We start from the raw sequence: 9335 nt of genomic DNA, 5'->3' as shown, positions 1-9335 counted from the left end.
GTGGCTGCCTGGCTCCAGGGGAAGCAGTTCCCTGAGGTTTACCTTCCCCAATAATTTTCTACCTTCAAYTCCACACACAGTCAAGTTCCAGTATTTCCTAGGAGGTACAGGTTAACTGAGGTGTGAATTATACTTTTAAGAATCCAGGAGTCATGTGCTGTGTTTATAAACCTGATCAAAGCACATAGTCATTCCTTGCACAGTTTAGGTAGTTGGAAGCTAAAGGAAAATTTATTAAAGCTTTCAGACTTTTGATGTTTTGTGCAAATGAGTCAGTTGCCTTCACATTCCTACAAAATGGGAAAGACTAAATTTTATCAGTACTGAAATAGGGGTAGGAATTCCAACAGCCTTAACTGGAGTACTGGAGCCTCCATCACATCACCAATAGATTACTGCAGTTCTGTGTTTCTAACTTCGAGATGAATAAAAAGAGAAAACAACTGGTTTTCAATGCAACATGTTTTGCTGATTTCATCCCATTTCATAATTATCAGCAATACCAATTTTTCTTCCAAGTGATTTATAAATGCTGACTGATTTGTTCTCACAATTGTCATAACAATCTGGATTTTATTCTCTCACACTCAAAAAAAAATGTCAATGAAGACAAGGAAACAGAATCAGTCAAATATTAATTGAAGGGTTCATTTCCTCTGTGAAGTCAGTCTCAAAATGGCATTAGATTGCATCTGGAAAGWCCTTATTTCCAGTGTTGGTCTAGTCACTAGGCACTTGTTCACTTGCTCAATTTCTATGAAGCTGGTTTCTCTGGAATCTTATTGCCAGAGGAGAGAAAATTAAAAGAAAAAAGAAACTTTCTGTTGTTAATATAGTTGGTTTCATAAGCTTACTTCAGCTTCATTCCCACCCTTTTCAGTTAATGGTTTGTTTTGCATATATTGAGGTGGAAATGTTTATGGAAATGATCTTTTCTTAAAATGTATAATTATCCTCTCTAGTATGGAATGTGTAAGTAATATCCAGAACTTTTCATTCAGGCAAGTGTGAAACAGCTGCTCTTTTGTTCTCTCTGGCATCACGGACAAGAAAGATGAAGGGAGAGAAAGAGACAACGTTTGCCACTCACTTGAATTCAAATATTAAGTGGTAGTGAGGTTTTAATCTGAAAAAAATTGTAAAAGCATTTCTACTTTAATTTTCCTCCAACCTTGTGTTCACCTTGCATCTATCACATTGGGAAGCCAGAAACATTATTAGTTGCTATGATTTGTGAAGAGCTTATCTCTAAAGAACATTACATGAACTTCAAAAATGTGACTTTCTAGTTTCCACAGGACAGAGACTTATACCCATTCACTGGGGCAACAGATGGARATGGCTATTAAATAGCAGTGTTTCAAGGTTTTATAAACCTCCTGTAAAAGATTCAAAGCAGCTAAAATTTTTAATGCTTATTGCAGTTGTTCAGGACTTCAAAATGGATGGTGCAATTTAATCAATGACATACTGATACAAATTAGCAGTTTTCAATCCTCCTTCCTAAAAATGAGACATTCTTTAAAAATTCAMTGAATTCTCCAGCACCTGCCACCTCTGAGACGTTGTAGGTTATTGTCAAAAGATGACCGGAATATAGAGCCACTAAATATTTCATCTTAATGATAATGTATGCTGCAGAAGGTTTGAACTTTATATTGAGATTTGAATTGACTTTTGATAAAAGACATACTGGATTCTCTCTTTTTCCTTTTTCTGCACATTACCTTTCTGCCAGGAGCAGGGGTCAAAGCTATCATATAAACTCAGACTTTTCTCTACTTATTGCTAGTAAAATAGGATATCAGGAGATTTATTTGTTTTTATTGTAATTTTTTAAGGTTTTCTGGATCAAGTTAAACTAATTAGATGTGTTTTTAAAGAGATGTAAGGGATAAATGTCAAGTGTTGCAAGTCAGTTGTATAAGTGAATGCCCGACTAAGCTGAAGTCCAAGGTAATTTTACCATCCCTAACACTTTGAAAATTTTGTGCTGTACTCAGCCGTGCACCCAGCTGTGTCCTRCCCAACTATGTGCATTTATTAGTCATAGAATCAGCATTAAACACCAGYGACATAAGAGCCAAATGTCTATCATAGTCAAATGGTCTGTAGTTCAGTACAGTTCAAAATATATTTCCTAATCCTCACGAATGACTATGATACAAAACCAGGTATTTTCTGCATGTCTAGAGTTGTTTTTTCTTTCCTTTATTTTTCAAGGAGTTTCAGAAAAAATAAGTTGTCCAAGCCTAACAAGGGCAAGTCTCACCAAGTTCTCTTTCAAGAGCATTTTACAGTCAGAGTGCAATTGTCCAAAGTTTCTGCTGCATATGAAACAGCAATTAATTTTTGTGCATTAGGAAAATAAAATGAAGGTAATCTTTAGGGCAGTAGGAATGCTTTCTGATATATTTATTTTTCCCCTTTTATTGTGCACTTTCTATTGTGGAATTTAAGTCTTACAAATGTAAAAAGTGCTATGCATACATTTTTTTTCAGTGTATAAACTTTTTTCAGAATGTCATGTTTAATCTTACAATACAGTAATAATAACACTCACATAGTTCTCTTTTTTGGAAGGATTCCCAGGAAAATGGCTATGATTTCTATTTGCTCTTAAACTTTGTTTTAAAGAATAAGACCCTGCATTTGCCTCATATAAGATGGTTAATTATGAGTGTTCTAAAACATAACTACTTTCAGGAATTTACCTAGTGACGGATTTATAACTTAGCATAATGGAAAAAAAAATTATGCTGGTTTGTTGTAGAACTGCAAGATCTAAATGTTGATAATTATTTTTTAACTCCTTGAACTGCCTGCTTAGATTTTCTTATAAGACTGGCTCTGTTTGAAACAAAGAAATTAGTTCAGAGTTTAAAGAAATGGAAATCCAACCGTTTGTATGGTCCACCTCATACCTGCATCTTTGCAGAAAGCAGAATATCCTTTACTGCCACTTTCTTTGATTACCCACATTGGTTTTACACCAGAGAAACGAGATGGTTATCATATTTTGTGCCTTAACTATAGTAATATGGACAATCATGCCAGTCACACTCAAGAATCCATGAGAGGAAAATACATTCAAGACCTCAGAAGTTTGGGCCTTGTGATACAGATAAAATTTGGGCTTTAATCCCACCTTCATTAAAACAGATGTCTAAATTTTTGCTGTCTGGAGTGGTACAGGATGGCGCAGAGAGAGGAAGTTTGTGCTGAAGGATGATTTGAAGGTCCTTAGGAGGTAAACAGGAAGTCCCAATCATGGAAAGAGAGGAGAAATAGGAAAAAGGAACCCAAACAAACAAACTCAGAAAGCACAAAATGCTGTTTGCTTTGCAATATTTAACTGAAAGGAGTTGGAAGATGCAAATTTTCTTGATCAAGTCGGGAAAAAGCTGAGAGATCTCACAGCACATAAGCTTCAGCAGATCAGTGGATGTGCAGCTGCTGCAATTAAGCTCTTTAAGGAGCATGTGTTAAGTTGTAGAAGTTTGAAGACAGAAATGTTTATTTTGCACACTCATTCATTGTGCTGGACGATGAACACATATAGCACTATGCAAACAAGTGCATTTTCTCTGTTTATCCCCAACATTGACATGAGTGCTGTGGGTATTGAATTCCTTCACTGCTCAGGGTCTGTGGGAACAGGGAGTGAGGGTCCTGCCTGTTCTCTGAGTACTCCAAAGGGAGTATTTCTTGCACAGGGACAGAAACTACTGGGCTGTTTTCATGCATCATAGTGTATTAGCTGGGTACACACATATTATATTAAAACAGTCTTAATAACTTCAATCAATTCTGAAATTAATGTAGGGCATAAAATAATGTATTTAAAACATTTCTGTATGTCTTTTTCTGTTCAAGTATAAGCAGTATAAAGGAGATGGAGGAGGAAGGCACTATCAAGGTTAAAGTCAAAGCTTCATTAAATGAACGAATCCTGATCGTCCAGATATTACTCAGATGTTTTATTATAACCATTGACAGAAGTCCCATTGCTTTTCTCAGGGTCATTTGTGAGTTTGAAAGTACAGCAATGAAGCATAAAGTATCAGGATGAAAAATGTAAGAGGAAAAAATAGCAGCCCCTTCTTTCAGCCTTCTGGCAAATACATATTTTCTGTTGGACATATTGAGCAAAGCACAAAAGTGTCTCATGAGAACTTTGTGCAAGGAAATGCACTGTGTCAGTCACTTAAAGTAAAAAAGAAACATGTCATCACTCCAAGTGGTATTGATTAAAACAATAAGGATTTCCTGGTGCCAACAGTTGAAACAACTGTGTGAAAAGTAGTGAAGAGGTATTACCATATTGTTGCAGCTTTCTCAGGAAAATTCCAAATAAACTTAAGGATTCCTGTCAATATTTGTATAAGGAAGCATGCTGTTCCCTGATTTGGAAGCACTTCACACACATGCACGCGCACACACAGCCCACATCATGCAAAATTCTAGAGAAACTTTATTACAGCTACAAAAAAAAAAAAAAAAGACACTCTTTCTCATGCTAACATTTACAACATCGATCTCTTATTGTCGGTATTTGATCTACATTTCTCCCAGCTCTGGTCAATGGAAGGCACAGCTGCTGAATCCCCATATTGTGCAGGCGGCGTGCCTTTGTGTTCTGCAGCTGGGGAGTTCTCATGTCCACAATAGCCAATCTGAGCACACTAAATTAGGAAAGATTATTGTTTCATTTATTGACTACACAAGTTTAAAACAGCAAGTATATAGTTTGTTTCATGTTTTATTTGTTAAGGTCATTTTCACCAAAAGCTGGGCACATGGACACAACTATAGGGCAGCTGTACTTCCAGCCACCTCAGTAGGAAGAAAATTCCAAACATTATTGAAATGAAATTGGATGGTTATGCTCTTTCACGTGGCACAGCCTCCCACCTGCTTTCTCCCAGCCATCCATTTGTGAAGACTTGCTGCAGCTTTTTTTTCATCCTTTTGCATCAAGTTCCTTCCCAGCAAAGTGTTTATCCTAGTGTACAGTTCATTTTAATCAAAGCTGGTTTTACAGTGGAAGGAAAGACAAGTGAGTTCAATTTTTGAGCTCAGTTCTCCAAATGTTTCTTTCACTGAATGGTCTTTAGAAAAAGGAAGGCAGCAATTTTAGCTGGAAGTAAATATCGCTTCTGTGTAACAAAAAAAGGGAGGGGAGAAGTGGGAGAGAAATCTATTTAACACTTTAGGATATAATGGGATTCAAATAATATATTTTTCTGCCATTTATTCATTTGTGAAGAAACTCAGTGAATAGTAATAGCTTCTGTCAAAGATATTTATATTTAAGAGGGTCTTTATGTAAAATAATTTTTTTTTTTTATCAGGAGTGATTTTTCTCCAGGAGAAGTCTGCCATCTCCTAGCAACCGATATGGCTATCTTTTTTTAACAGACGCTGCAATAACAATGGGTGCCTAACCTTTATATGGAAGTATTTGCACATGTACAATCAGGCCGCTTACGAATTCAAACCGAGTTGTTAAAGTGCTCCAAGGGAGACTCTGGTTACCACTTTATCTTCCATGCATCTCATCTGTCCTGAACTTCATAATGGCAGCCATTTCAGCTGTAGTTACCTCCCAGAGAGCTCCAGAACTAAATCTGGAAATGACTCACACCTTCACTTCCCTCTCTCTTCTCTCACAGGAAAGGAAGGGGCTCATTCCACTATTTAGGTATTATTTCCTGCTATGCCTTTCTGATTGTATCACTCAATTTTCAAAGCCATAGCATCACTTAACATTGCTAGGTAAAGAAATCTTTTCATTTAGAAATGTAAATAATAGAGTCCATCAACCCATATCTGCAAACGGATAATTAATTTTGAAGTAAATGTAAATTAAATACCTCTGACTAAGGGTAGGCTCCTCTACTATTTCCACTTGTCTGGTTTTGGGCAATGCAGATTTAGATTCAGACAAGGGGAAAATCTGTCAAACTACGACATGCCCAGGCACATTGCAGTGATTCACACCTGCATGCCTGCCTGCAGACTGTTCTGGATCATGAACACCACATAAAGCCTGGATAACACATACAGTGTGTGTGTGGTACCCCAGGTAATGTGAGATCTAGCTTCCAGGAATTCAGAATTCTCCAGCCACTGCTCAAAGGCTGTTCTGTAAAATGTTTCAGTAAGAGGCCTTCTGTTTTCCTTCAGAAATAGAAACAACCATTGGCTGGGAAAGAGAAGGGAGCGACTGAATGGGAGTTTGGGATATGTACCTGATACATGGCCTCTGCTCCTCCTCCTGCTCCTTTTAATATCTTTTTAGTATCTTGAACCATCCTTGAATAAAAGACAGGAATTCTGATTACAGGAAGCATGCTGGTTTTGATAGGAGCAAATTAAACAAAAAGCCATATCTTTCCCATCAAGAGCATGACTAAACCAATAATTTCTTAGCAATATACCACAATGGGTAAACCAGATCCAAATCAGAAAGAAAATGCGGAACAATTACAAGAAAATTAAATAAAACTTTCCCTTAAAATCTCCTCTATAAATTAAATACAACTCAACACTGAACTTCAATATCTCCATGCCAAACCTGTAGTTCAGTTCTCTACCTAGTAAATTTATAGGAAGCTGACAAATCTTCAGGTGTGGTGACAAACAGATTTTTCATTAAGCTTCAGCATCTCCCTCTGATCCTTGTTTATCTTTCTCCATTCTTCTATCAATTCCACTCAAAGTGATGCTTAAGATTTTTCAAAGCAAGTTTCTGGGTCCTTCTTTAAGTCAGAATATAGTTTCTCTTTCTCATTTTTACTATCTGTGTGCAGGCATTCCCAAGCTGATTTAGTATATTCTCTGCTTTTGCCACACATTTAATGTTTTCCGTTACTGATGCTCTCTCCACTGATCAATGAGACTATTGTGCTTGTTTATCTGTAACTTTGGGATCACAATTTAGATATTTGCCTATTATTTTACGTATCTCTCTATGTATATATCTTTCATCATATATAGATAACYTTCAGAGGAGAGGCTGGGTGCTACCTCAGTGTAGTGGCTTGAGGGTATATCAAACCACATGGGTTTTGGACCCAGAAGTTCTTATTTTCAAAGTACATTTTAACTTTATAAAGTTTTGCATAAATACTTGATGGAAAGTATGCGTCCCAGAAAAAGAAAGGAAAAATAAAACTGCAAAATCTTGATGTCAGGGAAGTAAATAGTAGCCAGCATTCTTTGAGAGTCTGATTCGTGTCATTTGAGTGCTTAACCACAAATCTTTAAATTAGTCCTACTAAGAGAATGCATTAATATTAGATGAACTTCATTCACTGCATGAGTTATAGAATAATAAAACTTGTGAATAATTTGCAGTGGATAATTTACTTCTAAAATGCTTTTGACAAATTTAGCCTCTTTCTCTGTTTGTAGAATACCAACCAGTCCTGACAGGCCTCTCTGTCTGGTAAGGACATGAGACGGGAAAGAACGTCCTGGGTAATGGGGAGTAGCTACAACCWCCTGGGTAACAGCTCTCTGCTGTTGCTGGCAGTCCTGGGGTATAATTTCTTTTCCAGTTTGATCTTAGAAGTAGTCAAGTTGCTATTTTRCTTCTCCGACAAATAGAAATCTTCTAATTTTGCAGTCTAATCTTAAAAAAAAAAAAACTTTTTTAAAAAAAATTATCCTTGGATGAAAGTTGGTTTCTCAGCTTTAGTAGCTCTTTGACTTCTCTATCGTATACTTGTTTCTCAGCATCTGRTTTGTTAAATTACTCAAGATTTATGTTAATCTTATTTTATATTCCCTAGACCATCCTAGGAACTCTTTTTTCCCATTTATTTGGATTTCTTACTTTTATTGTTGTTCAACTCAATTCAGCTGTTTTTTCTAACTTCAGAAACCAATCATGAACAATTGGTAAGTGCTTAATAATCAACAGTCACTGTTAATTTGTATCAAGTATTTTATTTTTTATTCACAGCCTTTCTGTAAGCCTTTCTTTTTATTGTAGCTTAACTAAAAGCTATTGATTTTACAGTATTCAGTGGTCTGAATCCAACTCATAATAAAAGGTTAAAAAATGTTTGATTGTTTTCTCTTTCGAAGAGAATACTTACTTGCTGAATTACCAGATGAGTAAAATTAGATAAATTTAGAACCATTTGCAATTTTTTTTTTCTGGGTCATACCTGCCTTGCCTAGGGTTGTTAAGCTAGAAATCGTCCTGGTTTAGTATGAATTTATGATGGGTGATGATTCAAAATACATACAGTCTACCTTCTGTGTCTAGCCTGTCTTATGTTTACTAAACCTTTGTTTCAATCCTTCTGCATATTTATGTTACCTGCTRTAAAATTGCTAGGCAGCAATGGCTGGATGAATTATTCCTGACTGATGACAAYAGTATTTTGGTTTTGTTTATAAAATTAACTTCTTTGCCCTGTTACTTGCATGTGTAGCTGCTCTGTAATTAGCTATTTCCTTTTCAGGCATTTCAAGTGTCTCTACTTGATTTCAAGTTGAGTGAGTGCAGCACCTTGCAATAAATGAGGAAAGGGCTGCAAAGAGGAAATGTGATTTCTAGTGGTGAGTTTGTTGTTGGTAGATTGCAGACCAAGGCAGGGTTTGCATTTGGTGTTTAGGGCCACAGGACAGGAGAAGACTGTGATGCTGATCTGCAAACATATGAARTAAAGACCTAATGATGACCGAAAATGAGGCAAAAAGCAGTTGTGTGTTCTCTTGCAACTTTTCTTGGATCTCTGACTTGTTACTGGTGCTGTCCCACTTCTTTCTCTTGCTGTTTGCTATAGTTGCTTGTCGAATCAAGTCACATTTTATGTGAAAAGGCAAAGACAAGAAAACAATTAGTTCGTTTATTTTCTGTGTAATCCAACAAACAAGGTGCCAGTGATTAAGAGAAGGGAAGGCGCAATTTAAAGGAATTTATTTGGCCACTAAATGCCGAAGGTCAGACTCTGCAGGTGAGAAAATTGTACCTTTTCTCCCCGCTGAAAGCAGTGGCAAAGCAAATCCTCCTTGCCCGGCTGCGCTGTCCCTCCGTAACCGGCTGATGTACTGAGAGCTCCCCCTCCTGTTTCCTTCCACTTCTAAGGGCTGGCACATCTCACCTCTAGCCCACACATTTCTGCCGTCTTCCATTTTTTCACTGCAGCATGACATGGCAGCGCAGAGGCCATTTTTCAGTGCCAGTTAAGCTTCTGCAAGCTTAAGTCAYAACCTCATCTAAGAGGACAGGGAGGAGAAGGTGCTGCCCAAAACTTTCAGCTCCTATTTATTCCACATAAAACTACTGTTTTCCCGTGTTTCATTTTGGGTTGGTT

The sequence above is a fragment of the Malurus melanocephalus genome, unplaced genomic scaffold, assembly GCF_030028575.1.
Source record: "Malurus melanocephalus ecotype Western Australia unplaced genomic scaffold, MMel_1.1 scaffold_206, whole genome shotgun sequence".
In the NCBI taxonomy this organism is placed as follows: domain Eukaryota; kingdom Metazoa; phylum Chordata; class Aves; order Passeriformes; family Maluridae; genus Malurus; species Malurus melanocephalus.
Note: the sequence above shows the minus strand (reverse complement) of the source record.